This window comes from Mustela erminea, chromosome 11 (assembly GCF_009829155.1).
Source record: "Mustela erminea isolate mMusErm1 chromosome 11, mMusErm1.Pri, whole genome shotgun sequence".
NCBI lineage: Eukaryota > Metazoa > Chordata > Mammalia > Carnivora > Mustelidae > Mustela > Mustela erminea.
The window spans coordinates 75,230,001-75,243,998 of NC_045624.1; the positions used below are offsets into that span (position 1 = coordinate 75,230,001).

Genomic DNA, 13,998 nt, shown 5'->3' on the forward strand with positions numbered 1-13,998 from the left:
CGCGCCGTGCGCCCCGCCCCCACGGGCCGCGTCTCCGCCCCCTCCGCCCCTCCCCCATGGCGATGTCTTTCAGGCTTCAGGTCCCGGCTCTTTCACCCGTGTCTTCGCGTCCCTCCGCTCCCTTGAAGAGCCCTTGGGACTCCTGTTGACCTAACACAGTGAATGCAGTTAGCCCCGGAGGCTAGTCCAGCCCGCCAACAGGGTCATTCCCGCCGCCCAGGGTCGCCGGGACCGCGTGCCCACCAGCTGCCTCCTACACCAGGTACGCTTCTTGCCCGCGGGTCGGCTGCCGGGGAGGCTGAAGGCGTGCCGGCTGCGGCCCAACTAGGACTCAGCCTCGGGCCTGGCCGGGCTGGTTGGCAGCGACAGCCTCTGCCCAGTACGCCCCGAGGCGCCGAGCGAGGTTTTTCTGCGGTCACCGCCGACCTTGCCTGCTCGAGACAGGCCTCAGAGGGACTTTCAGGCCGGGAGCGGCCTGGGCGGGGGGACGTCGGAGCCGGGGGTCCGAGTAGGACCCAGCCTAGAGCGAGTTCAGGTCGCCTTGGGCCGTTTGGTACTATTTGACTGTGTGCTGCTCCCTTGACCTCGGTTGTGCACAGACCTGATCTCGTTTTATTGTGAAATTTGTTTCAACAATAATAAGTGGAATTTGAAATCTCAAGTCCTAGGGTTTGGGGTCTGGACCTGCCACGTAGCAGCACAGCCCTTACCTTGTGGTTAAATTACCTAATCCCTTTGAATCCCAGTTTTTTTCACTTGTGAAATGGAGGTAATAATGGGATTATAGTAAGGATTATGTTAAAATATTTTGTAAAGTAAGTCAATTTTGTTTTGTAAGTGGGGAAAAACCGCTTCACAGAATTGTTCTGGGTTTGTTTCTGCTTATAGACTTGTGGAAGAAGAGCATTAACCCTTCTGCGATTTTGCATTCATCAGCTTTTGGCCATAATAGTTTTCCGTTGTTTAATGGTTGATCTATTTATTTAATTTTTAAGAGAGAGAGCGAGAGGAGGGATAGAGAGAGAGAATGTAAAGCAGAGCTCCAGGCCCAGCGTGAAGTCCAAACCCTGGTTGAACTCCTGACCTAAGCCTAAATCAAGAGTCAGCAGCTTTATGGGCTGAACCACCCAAGTGCTGGTAATGGTTGATTTTTGAACTAATAGAGATGCAAGAAGTTAGTGCCAATATCACTGTTTCACAAATAAGTACTTTAAAGCATAGATAAGGATGGATTGTAATAACCCTTAGCCAAAATGGAGACTCCAAAGAGGTAGGAGGTTCAGGTTTGCTAAGGGAAATGAGAGTTTAGTTGTGGATGGCTTTTAGTTGAAGCACTTAGGGAGAGAAGCATGGAACTATCATTATTAGGCAGTTGCTAATATCTGTCTGTAACTCAGAAGAGACGTGGGGGTGGGATGAAAAGAGGAAAAAGATTGATTTGAGAGACATACAGACCTTCAGCTCTGAAATGATACATAAGGGAATCAGATCTTGAGAGACAGGAGGAGGTGTAGTTTGAACAAAACATATTCAACATTAGATGTTCTATCTGAGGAAGACAACCTATTTGTAAAATATAAGACTTATGAATCACAGACCCATGAAAGAAATAATACATTGCATATTCATTAAAAAGTAAAAAATTTAAAAATGTAACTACATGGGGCGCCTGGGTGCTCAGTGGGTTAAGCCACTGACTGCTCGGGTCATGATCTCAGGGTCCTGGGACTGAGCTCCACATCCGGCTCTCTTGGGATCCAGCCCCACATCCGGCTCTCTGCTTAGCCGGGAGCGTGCTTCTCTCTCTCTGCCCGCCTCTCTGCCTACCTGTGATCTTTCTCTGTCAAATAAATAAATAAATAAATAAATAAATAAATAAATTTTTTAATGTGAACTACAGAAAGAGCATAAGACTTTTTGTTTATAAAAAGCTTTAAGGGGCGCCTGGATAGCTCATTGGGTTAAAGCCTCTGCCTTCGGCTCAGGTCATGATCCCAGGGTCCTGGGATCGAGCCCCGCATCAGGCTCTCTGTTCAGCAGGGAGCCTGCTTCCCTTCCTCTCTCTCTCTGCCTGCCTCTCTACTTGTGATCTCTGTCTGTCAAATAAATATCTTTAAAAAGCTTTAAGATTGAGAAACGTGGATGTAGAATGTAGTTAAAGTCATGGAAGGAAATGAAATTGCCTGGGAGAGCATAGGAAGTAAGAGAAGCAGTGATGAGTAGACAATGATGAAATAGTGAGAAAGATGGAGAAAAGGCCAGAGAGTTAAGAAGAGAACTGGGAACAAAACTTACATCCAAAGTCACAGAATTAGAGACATTGGGATCATGCAGTCTTCACTATCTGACTTTGGGTAGTTTTGAGTCTCAATTTTAATCTAAGAAAAGGGTGTAATTAATACTTCCGATGTGAGGAAGAAATGAAACATTTTTGAAAGCTTAATTAGTACACACAGTGAGAGTTCAGTGAGTACTACCCTTCTAGTGACCTCTGCACCAGCTCCTCCATCTTCAAGAATTCAGAAAGGCCAAGACTTGAAAAATGGGCCTTTGATTCTAGTGTTTAAGATGTCATTGTTTTCCGGGGCACCTGGGTGGCTCAGTGGGTTAAACATCTGCCTTTGGCTGGGTCATGATCTCAGGGTCCTGGTATCAAGCCCCCTATATAAGGCTCCCTGCTCAGCAGAGGCTCTGCTTTCCTCACCCTCTGCCCACACCCCTTCATGTGTGCTCTCTTTTTTCCCCTCTCACATTATTTCTCAAATAAATAAATAAAATCTTTAAAAAAAAAAGATGTTATTTGTTTCTTCAGTAGGACTTACATATATGACTAAGATATAAGTACTAGTTAAGAACAAGGGACTTGAAGAGGAGACGTACTTTTGAGAAAATTTGTCAGTGTAGGGAATTATAGTGATAGAAAGGGAGGATAGGGTCTTAGGTTTAGGATAGGTTTAGGGGATATGGGAAAGATTTAAACATATTTCTGTTGAACGTTGAAAATGAAAACTCAGGGCACCTGGGTGGCTCAGTTGTTAAGCATCTGCCTTCAGCTCAGGTCATGATCCCAGGGTCCTGGGATCGAACTCCACATTCCATCGTGTTGGGTTCTCCACTTAGCGGGAAGCCTTGCTTCTTCCTCTCCCACTACCCCTGCTTCTGTTCTCTTTCTCGCTGTGTTTCTCTCTGTCAAAGAAAATAAATAAAATCTTAAAAAAAAATGAAAACTCACTTTATGTTCCAGTGAAAGCTGAGTTACCTTTCATATTTATTATAATGGGGAAACAGTAGCAAAGTTGTATCCTAGCTTTTAGACGCAGAAAGTCTGTTTTACTGGTCAATAATTTTCTAATCTGTAATTCAAGGTTAGTTTTTAAAAATATTATTGGAATTCAGATCTTTTAGTAGGTACAGGAAAGACTTGGTCATGTATCTATGGCCTGGATGCGTAGAAACCCCCTTACTTATCATGTCAATAATCAGGACTGTTGGTAAGATAATAAAGTTTATGTTAAAGTATATCTTAAAGTATGCTTCAGGTGAAGGATATACATTCAAGAAGAACTGAATGGGGGACGGGGCAAGGTTATTTATGGTGAGACATTTGTTTAAAGAGTTGTATTAAGCAAAGTTTGAAAACACTGAGCAGAATCATTGTCTAAGTAAATGAAAATTTGGCTGTAAATCAGGAGAAATGAATTTCATTCAGTACTGGCTCTATTCCTAAGAAGTTTTATCACCTTGGGCAATTTTACCTCTTATAGTACATCATAAATGCAGACAATTGTCTGCTTAGTCTGCCCCATATCTATTTGTGGTTACCAAATGAAGCCTAATCTCCTTTTTCAAACTATCTCACACATACATCCAAATTTGAGTGTTTTGTTCTGGGCACACTTTCCTATTGTCTTTCTTTTGCTTAAGCGTCTCCAACTGTTCCTCTTCCCTGTTCATAGCAAGCCCCATAGCTTAGATTGAGCTTTATCTCCTGCTCATTTGGGGCTTTATGTATTATTGCTATTTGATTTATATGCTAACTATTGATATATTATCTTCCGAAATATGTTCTCTTGTGTTTTTTTTTTTTTAAGATTTTTTTTATTTGACAGAGAGAGAAACAGTGAGAGAGGGGACACAAGCAGGGGGAGTGGGAGAGAGAGAAGCAGGCTTCCTGCCAAGCAGGGAGCATGCAGGGCTTGATTCCAGGACTCTGGTATCTTGACCCGAGCCAAAGGCAGATGTTTAATAACTGAGCCAGCCAGCTGCCCCTTGCTTGCTATTTTTTTTTTTTTAAAGATTTTATTTATTTATTTTGACAGAGAGCGATCACAAGTAGGCAGAGAGGCAGGCAGAGAGAGAGAGGAGGAAGCAGGCTCCCCGCTGAGCAGAGAGCCCGATGTGGGACTCGATCCCAGGACCCTGAGATCACGACCCGAGCCAAAGGCAGTGGCTTAACCCACTGAGCCACCCAGGCGCCCCTGCTTGCTATTTTTTAAATTTAATTTTCACATCTCATTGTCTCAGTACCCTGGTGAGTTGGAGGACCTAACGGTTTTCAGTGGTTGTTAGTTTTATAGGCTAAGCATATGAAAAGATAGCTGTAGCACTGGAGTCCCTGTCTCAGGTAGTGGTGGGCTCAGAAACCAGGGAAATTCAGTGTATCAAGACCTTGAACACAACTTCAGTGAAGGGTAAAAAAATGCAGAAAAAACAAAACAGGAGGATTCAGAATTTGAAAGTGGATTCAGACAATATGATTTGCAGGTCACTATGACATCTGTGGGAAATGTTAAAGATAATGAGTTGGTTCAGAGGTGATATGTCATTCTGAACTAGAGGGTAAATACCTTATGTGTGGTAAAGAATACATACTGTGTAGCCATGACTATAACATAATCTATCTGTTAATCCCACTTTCATCTTTCCTTCTGCATTGATTGAGCACCTGCCACGTGTTATGCTCAGTGAGATGGGTCTACATAAGACCCCACAGAAATCTCATTATGTAAATTTTAAAAGTTTCTAATAAAGTAGTCCCTTCTTATCCCAGATTTCAGCTATCCTCCATCAACCATGGCCCAAAAGCAGATGATTTTCCTTCTGACCTGTTGTCAGAAGGTCAGTAGTAGCCTAATGCTTCATTAACCTCACTTTGCCTAATCACGCAGGCACTTCATCATCTCACATTATCACAAGAAGGAGGGTGAGTACAGTAAGATATTTTGAGACAGCAAGAGACCACATTAACAGAACTTTTATTTTAATATATTATTATAATTGATCTGTTTTTATTTACTGTTAATTTCTCTCTTTGTTTACTGTTAATTTGTTAATGTGATTTACTTTCTGATTTCTTAATGTGTTAATTTCTAATTTATAAATTAAACTATCCTATCATAGGTGTGTGTATATAGGAAAACAAATACGTTGAGTTTGTTACTGCCTGGGGTTTCAGGCATCCACTGGGTGTGGTGGAATGTATCCCTTGGCAGGTATAGTTTCATAAAATAGACCCATTTTATTATTATTTTTTTTAATTTTTATTTTTTTAGAGATTTTATTTATTTATCAGAGGGAGAGAGGGGGAGAGAATGAGCACAGGCAGACAGAATGGCAGGCAGAGGCAGAGGGAGAAGCAGGCTCCCTGCTGAGCAAGGAGCCCGATGTGGGACTCGATCTCAGGACGCTGGGATCATGACCTGAGCCGAAGCAGCTGCTTAACCAACTGAGCCACCCAGGCGTCCCTAAAATAGACCCATTTTAAAGGTGTAGATGGACTTATAATAAATATGTATAACCATGTAATTACTACTGGAATCAAAATACAGAACCATTCAAATTTTTGTTAGGCTGTATGTTTTTAGTTCTCTTAGTTATATATCTAATACTGGAATTGCTGGGCCATATGAAAATTTTGTGTTTAACATTTTGAGGAACTGTCCAACATTTCCACAGTGGCTGACTGGTTTTACCTTCCCACCAGCATACGTAAAAGGTTCCCCGTTTCTCCACATACCTATCATTCTTTTCCTTTTTTAAAAAATTATGACCTTTTTACTGCTGTGAAGTGGTATCTCATGATATTTATACAATATGCTATGCTTACCACAAGTATAGCTACCAAAAGATATCATAGAACCCTATTACAATACCATTAACTATATTCCTGATTCTATCTTTTATCCCAGTAACTTTTTCAATACGTAGCTGAAAGACTATCTCTCACTCCCCTTCACCCATTTTGCCTATTCCCCCATCCCCTACCCTCTGGCAGGCATCAGTTCACTGTTCTTGTTCCATATATATATATGAAATCATATGGTATTTGTCTCTACAGCTGATTTATTTCACTTAGTGTAACCTCCTCCAGGTCCATCTGTGTTATTAAGATGGTAAGATCTCATCCCTTTTTATGGCTCAGTAATACTACATTATAACATGTAAATATATATAGCATCTTTTTTATCCATTCATCTATTAATGTATACTTGGGTTACTTCCATATCTTGGCTATTATAAGTAAGACTGCAATAAACATAAGGGTGTATATGTATTTTTGAATTATTGTTGTTGGATTTTTGTTTGTTTGTTTGTTTGGGTTTTTGTTTTTTTTTTTTTGTAAATATACCAAAATTACTGGATGATATGTACTTCTGTTTAAGTTTTTGAGGAACCTCCATGCTGTTTTCCACAGTGGCTACACCACAACACTACAACAGTGTTGGTGGGAAAAGGGTTGCTTTTCCTCCACATTCCCTCAGTGCTTGTTATTTCTTGTCTTTTTCATTCTAGCCATTCTAACAGGAATAAGGTGATATCTCACTCTGGTTTGATTTGCATTTCCCTGATGATGACTGATGTTGAGGATCTTTTTGTAAGTCTGTAAGCCATCTGTTTGTCTTATTTAGAAAAATGTCTATCTGGATCCTTTGCCCTTTTTAAAAATCATATTGTTTGTGTTTTTGGTGTTGAATTGTGTGAGTTCTTTATATTTTTGCTTCCACTAGTATTGGATAATCATTTGCTTGTATCTTCTCCCATTCGGTACATTGCCTTTTTCTTATGTAGATACTTCCTTTGTCAGGTGAAAGCTTTTTATATCAGTGTAGTCCCAGTAGTTTCTTTTTGGTTTTGTTTCCCTTTCCTGAGGAGACCTCTACAAAAATGTTGCTCTGGTCTATGTCAAGGAAATTACTGCCTATGTTTCCTTCTAGGAGTTTTGTGGTTTGGGGACTCACATTTAGGTTCTTAATCTATTTTGAGTTTATTTTTGTGTATGGTTTGAGAAAGTGGTCCATTTCCATTCTTTAGCATGTAGTAATCCAGTTTCCTCAGCACCATTTTTTGAAGAGACTGCCTTTTCTCCATTGTTTATTCGTACTGCCTTTGTTGTACATTAATTGACCACGTACGTCTGGGTTATTCCTGGGCTGTCTATTCTTTTCCACTGATAAATATGTCTATTTTTGTGCCAGCACCATAATGTTTTCTTTTCATTACTACAGCTTTATAGTGTATCTTGAAAACTGGGGTTGTGATGCCTCCAGCTTTGTTCTTCCTTCACAGGATCCTTTGCCTATTTGAGATCTTTGGTGGTTCGATACAGATTTTGATATTACCTATCTAGTTCTGTAAAAAAAAAAATGCTGTTGCCATTTTATTTATTTATTTTTAAAGATTTTATTTATTTATTTGAGAGAGAGACAGTGAGAGAGAGCATGAGCGAGGAGAAGGTCAGAGGGAGAAGCAGACCTCCATGGAGCTGGGAGCCCGATGCGGGACTCCATCCCGGGACCCAGGATCATGACCGGAGCCAAAGGCAGTCGTCCAACCAACTGAGCCACCCAGGCGTCCCTGCTGTTGCCATTTTAATAGGGATTGCATTCAATCTGAAGATTGCTTTGGGTATTATGGACATTTTAACAATATCCTTCCAGCCCTTCAGCATGGGTATCTTTCTCTTTGTGTTGCCTTCAATTTATTTCATCAGTGTTACATAGTTTTCAGAGTACAAGTCGTTCATCTCCTCGGCTAAGTTTGTTCCTAGATATTTTATCCTTTGTGGAATAAATGTAAATGGAATTATTTCCTTAATTTCTGTTTCTTCTACTTTGTTATTGGTGTATAGAAATGCTACTGATTTCTGCATGTAACTTACATCCTGCAGCTTTACTGAATTCATTTATTCTAAAAGTTTTTTTGGTGGACTCTTTAGAGTTTTCTATGTATAGTGTCATGACATCAGCAAATGGTGACTGTTTAACTTCTTTACCAATTTGGATGCCTTGTCTTTCTTGTTTGGTTCCTGCAGCTAGGACTCCAGTACTATATTAAATAAGAGTGGCAAGAGTGAACTTTTTTTTCTTGTTCCTAAACATAGAGGAAAATATCTCCATTTTTCACTGTTGAGTGTAATGTTCACTGTGGGTTTTCCATCCTTTCTATCTGGCCTTTATAATGTTGAGGTATATTACCTATAAGCCCACATTTTTGGGGTGGCTCGGTCAGTTAAGTGTCCAACTTCTGATTTCAACTCACGTTATAATCTCAGGATTATGAGATCAATCACCGCATGAGGCTCTGTGCTGGGTATGGAGCCACCTTAAGATTGTCTCCCTCTCCTTTTTCCCCCTTTAAAAGAAACAAAAACAAAAAATAAACTTTTTGAGAGTTTTTATTATGAATAAATGTTGAATTTTGTCAGATGCTTTTTCTGCATTTGTTGAAATGATCATGTGATTTTTGTCATTTATTTTGTTGATACGGTGTATCACAGTGATTGATTTGTGAATATTGAGCCATCCTTGCATCCCAGGAATAAATCCCACTTGATCATTGTGAATAATCTTTTTTTTTTTTTTTTAAGATTTTATTTATTTATTTGACAGAGAGAAATCACAAGTAGATGGAGAGGCAGGCAGAGAGAGAGAGAGAGGGAAGCAGGCTCCCTGCCAAGCAGAGAGCCCGATGCGGGACTCGATCCCAAAACCCTGAGATCATGACCTGAGCTGAAGGCAGCGGCTTAACCCACTGAGCCACCCAGGCGCCCCGTGAATAATCTTTTTAATGTATTGTTGAGTGTCATTTGCTAATATTATGTTGAGGATCTTTGCATCTGTGTGCATTAGAGATATAGCCCTGTGATTTTCATTTTTTTGTAGAATATATGTTTGGTTTTGATATAGGGTAATGAAGGTCTCATAGAATGTATTTGGAAACTTTCTTTACTCTTCTGTTTTTTGGAATAGTTTGAGGATAATAGGTATTATTAACTATTCTTTAAGTGTTTGGTAAAATGCTCCTGTGAATACATCTGGGTCTGGACTTTTGTTTGTTGGAAGTTGTTTGATTATGGTTTCCATTTCATTACTAGTAATTGGTCTGTTCAGATTTTCTATATCTTCATTCAGGTTTGGAAAGTGTATATTTCTAGGAGTTTATCCATTTCTTGTAGGTTATCTCAATTCCAAACATAAATTTTTCATATTATTCTCTTAGAATTTTTTGCATTTCTATGGTGTCAGTTGTTAACATTCTTTATTTCTCATTTTCTTTATAGAATCTTTTTTCTTTTTTTTAAAGATTCCATTCATTTATTTGACAGAGAGAGATCACAAATAGGCAGAGAGGAAGGCAGAGAGAGAAGGAAGCGGGCTCCCTGCTGAGCAGAGAGCCCAATGCGGGACTCGATCCCAGGACCCCGATATCATGACCTGAGCCGAAGGCAGCGGCTTACCCCACTGAGCCACCCAGGCGCCCTTTATTTCTCATTTTCTATCCTTTTTTAATGAGTTTGGCTAAAGGCTTATCTGTTTTGTTTATATTTTCAAAGAACCAGCTTTGGTTTAATCAGCTTTTTTTTTTCTTTCTAGTCTCTATTTCATTGATTTATTCTCGATCTTACATAGTTCCTTTTTTCTACTCATCATGGGCTTTGTCCTTATTCTCCTAGTTTCTTTAGGTGTAAAGCTAGATTTTTTTTTTTAATGTTTTTCTTCTTGAGGTAGAGCCGTATCATTTAAATTTATTTGTTAGAACTGCCTTTCTTATGTCCCAAAGATTTTGGACCACTATATTTTTATTTGTCTAGATGTATTTTTTTTTAATTTCCTCTGATTTCTTGGTGTCCATTGGCCATTTAGTAGCATGTTGTGTAGACTCGACATGTGTTTTCTGGTATTTTTCTTGTGATTGATTTCTAGTTTCATACTGTTGTAGTTGGAAAAGATCCATGATATTTCAGTCTTCCTGATTTATTAAGACTTGTTTCTTGGCCTTAATGTGGTCTATCCCGGAGAATGTTCCACGTGCAATTGAAAAGAATGTGTATTCCATTTTTGGATGGAAAGTTCTGTATATACTTTTAGGTCTATCTGGTCTAATGTTTTCTTCAAAGACTCTGTTTCCTTGTTGATATTCTGTCTGGATGATCTACCCATTAATGTAAGGGGTGTTAAAGTCCCCCTTAATGTTTGCTTTCTGCATATAGATGCTCCAGTGTTAGGTTTGTGGGTATTTACAATTGTTAAACCTTCTTGTTTGAATTTGCCCCTTTATCATCATGTGAATTCCTTATTTGTATCTTATTACAATCTTCGTTTTTAAATTTATTTTTCTAAGTTTTTACAACCCAGCTTTTTTTCTTTTCTTTTCTTTGTATGGTATCTTTTTTCCATCCTTCTGCTTTCAATCTTTTTGTGTCTTTAGGTATGAAATTAGTCTCCTATAGTCAGCATATAGTGGGGTCTTGGTTTTTTATCCATTCCTCCACCCTGTGTCTTTTGATAGGAGCATTTAGACCATTCGCATTTTAATGTGTACTTATTGCCATTTTGTTAATTATTTTTTGGTTGTTTTTGTAATTCTCTTACTTTTTTTTCTCTCTTGCTCTCTTTCCGTGTGATTGATGACTTTCTGTGTTTTGCTTGGCTTTCTCTTTATTTTTTATGTATCTATTACAGGTTTTTGGTTTGTGTTTACCATGAGGTTCATGTATAAAATCTTAGATATATAACAATCTATATTTAATTGATGGTCTTTTAAGTCCAAACACATTCTAAAAGAACTTTTTTTGCATTCTAAAAGAAACTTTTCCATCTTTTATGTATATGTTGTCATATTTTACATCTTATTATTCATAATTTTTTTGCTTCTAAGTATCACCTTTTCCACTTAAAAGAAATTCCTTTAACATTTCTTGTAAGGCTGGTTTAGTGGTGATGAACTCATTAACTTTCATTCATCGAGAAACTATCGCTCCCTCAATTCTGAATGATAACCTTTCTGAGTTGAATATTCTTGGTGACAGGTCTTTTCCTTTCAGCTCTGAATATATCATGCCACTTTCTTCTGGCCTGCAAAATTTCTGCTGAAAAATCAGCAGATAGCCTTACAGGGTTTCCCTTGTCTGTAACTTTTTTTGTTTCCTCCTTGCTAGTTTTAAAATTTTCTATCTTTGGGGGCCTGGGTGGCTCAGTGGGTTAAGCCGCTGCCTTCGGCTCAGGTCATGATCTCAGGGTCCTGGGATCGAGTCCCGCATCGGGTTCTCTGCTCCGCGGGGAGCCTGCTTCCTCCTCTCTCTCTCTCTGCCTGCCTCTCTGCCTACTTGTGATCTCTCTGTGTCAAATGAATAAATAAAATCTTTTAAAAAAATAAATAAATAAATAAAATAAAATAAAATATTCTATCTTTAACATATGTCATTTTAATGCTTATTTGTCTTATTGTGGACCTCCTTGGGTTCATTTGTTTGGAACTCTCTATGCTTCCAGATCCTGGATGTCTGTTCCCTTTCCCCAGTTAGGGAGTTTTTCAGGTATCATTTCTTCACATAAGGTTTCTGTCCTTTTATGTCTCTCTCTTCTTTTTGGAGGCCCTATAATGTGAACTTTTGTTCACTTGATGTTGTCTAAGAGATCCCTTAACTTATTCTCGTTTTTTTCTTTCTTTCTCTCTCTCTTTTTTTTTTTTTTTTCTGATGCTGAGTTTGGATGCTTTCAGTTACCCTGTTTGCAGGTTGCATAACTGTTCTTCTGCAGCCAAGTATCTACTATTGATTCCCTGTAATATATATTTCATTTCAATTACTGCATTTTTGAATTTTAATTGTTAGATTTTTTTTTTTAAGTTTTCTATCTCTTTTTTGAAGTTCTCACTCAGTTCTTTTCTCTTCAGTCTGGTTAGCATCTTTGTGATCATTGCTTTCCACTCTATGTGGTGTACTTCTTATTTCTATTCTTTTTTTTTTTTTTTTTTTCTTATTCCTTCATTTGGAGCAACTTCTCTCTCCTAATTTGCTTGACTTTGCTGTTTGTTTCTATGAATTAGTGAGTGAGTACTTTTACACTTGAGAGTATGGTCTTATTATATGGTCAGACCCTGTGTTGACTATGTGTGCCTGGTGACTTTGACTGGCTGGAACTATCTCTAGCATGTGATGGGGGTCCTAGAGTATGCCACATTGGGCTGCCCTGGTGGAATGACCAACGCTGAAGTGGGCATGGGCCAGGGCAGTTCCAGGGCTCTCCATGAAGAAGGCACCCTGACAGCATAGCTAAAGCTGAAGTGGGTCCAGGGTGGGGTATCCTGTCCCATGCAGAGGGCACACTAGTGGGATGACTGAGGCAGGGCACAGAACAGGGGTTCCTGGCATGTTCTCTGTAACAAATATATTTGAGGTGGAGCCTGAGTTGGGGTGTCCCTGGGTGCTCTGCATTCTGAGCACTCCGGCAATATAGCTGTAGCTAAAGTGAGCTGGAACTGGGGTGGACCCTGGGCTTTCCATCCAGCAGGTGCCCTGGGAGGATAGCTGAAGCTGAAGTGTTTGCAAGTCTGGGTGTCCAGGGGTGCTCACTGCAGAGTGTGCCTTGGCAGGGTGATTGGAGCCAAGGCCAGCATGGGCGGGGGTGTCCTGGAGGCACTCCCTGAAGGGGCAGCTTTCCAGCAGGCATGAGTCAGGAGGTCCTAGAGTACTCTGTGCTGGGAGTGAAATGGTGTAGGCCTGAGGTGTTCTGCGGTGCTTATGTCTGTGTCAGCTTGGCATGACAGCCAGAGCTGTAGTGAGCACCCACCAGGGGTCTCCTGGTGTATACTGCCCTGGAGCTGCCTTAGTGGGACTGATAGGTCTGGTGTAGCTGGACCTGGGACTCACTGAAACTATAGGCCAGCTGTGGCACCCAGACCTTGCTCCTGTGCATGCTGTCAGTGTGGAGGGACATAAACCATGGACCTCACCAGCACCACTGACCCAGAGAGAATTCCAGTAGCTCCCTCGCTGTTTGGTGGAGGTCTAGGTCTGGATCTTTTATATTTTAGTTGCTCTTTTAAACCTATGCATTTTTTTCTATGTCCCAGGGCATGTGGAGCTATGGCAGGGCTCACTGAGGTGGCAGGCCAGCAATGGTGCCCAGAACTGTACTCCACTCTGCATTATCAGAGCAGAGGGTAAACATAAACTGTGGCACTCACCAGCCCCTCCATTGTGAAGAGAGGTCCAGCAGCTCCCTGGCTGATGGAATTCTAAGGCTGGATATATTAAACTGAGACTTTTTTTCCTATGCCCCAAGGCAGACATATCTGCTTTAGGTTCCTCAGTACTATCCGTTCCCTTTTAAAAAGTGGGAAGGGACAGTAAAGTCTCCTCCAAACTGAGAAAGTACTTTGAGACTGAAAAATAAAATAGGCGGTTTTGTACAGTTTACACAGAGTTTTATTCAGGGTAACTTACTGACAAGGGAGGTTTAGGTGGAGAATGATCCACGGCAACTGCATAGTTTTTCTCTGCAAAGTCTGGACTTCAATACACAGATTTTATAGAATAAGTGGACATGCAAAGGGCATTGTAGTGAGGCTAAAGGGTTTGCATGTAGCTCAAAGGATTCGTGAGCACCTAATTGACAGTAACCTTTAATTAGATCTTGTGGCACCTCCTATGTGTGAGAAATGGGAAAGACTGTTATCCTTAACAGATTCATGGAAGGACAAATTAAGCCTTTCCCT

At 40.2% G+C, this 13,998-nt stretch overlaps 1 protein-coding gene across 3 annotated transcripts in view; it reads left to right on the forward strand.

Moving 5' to 3' along the window:
- The first annotated feature begins 25 nt into the window (after positions 1-25).
- Positions 26-13,998, forward strand: part of SLC25A40 (solute carrier family 25 member 40) — a 57,604-nt gene continuing 43,631 nt past the window's right edge. For 2 of the 3 annotated variants that reach the window (XM_032304724.1, XM_032304727.1), the window contains exon 1: positions 26-262. The gene's annotated coding sequence lies outside the window, so the exon portion shown is untranslated. Of the gene's footprint in view, positions 263-5,168; positions 5,204-13,998 lie in introns of all 3 variants that reach the window. The other variant, XM_032304726.1, reaches the window with a different exon arrangement.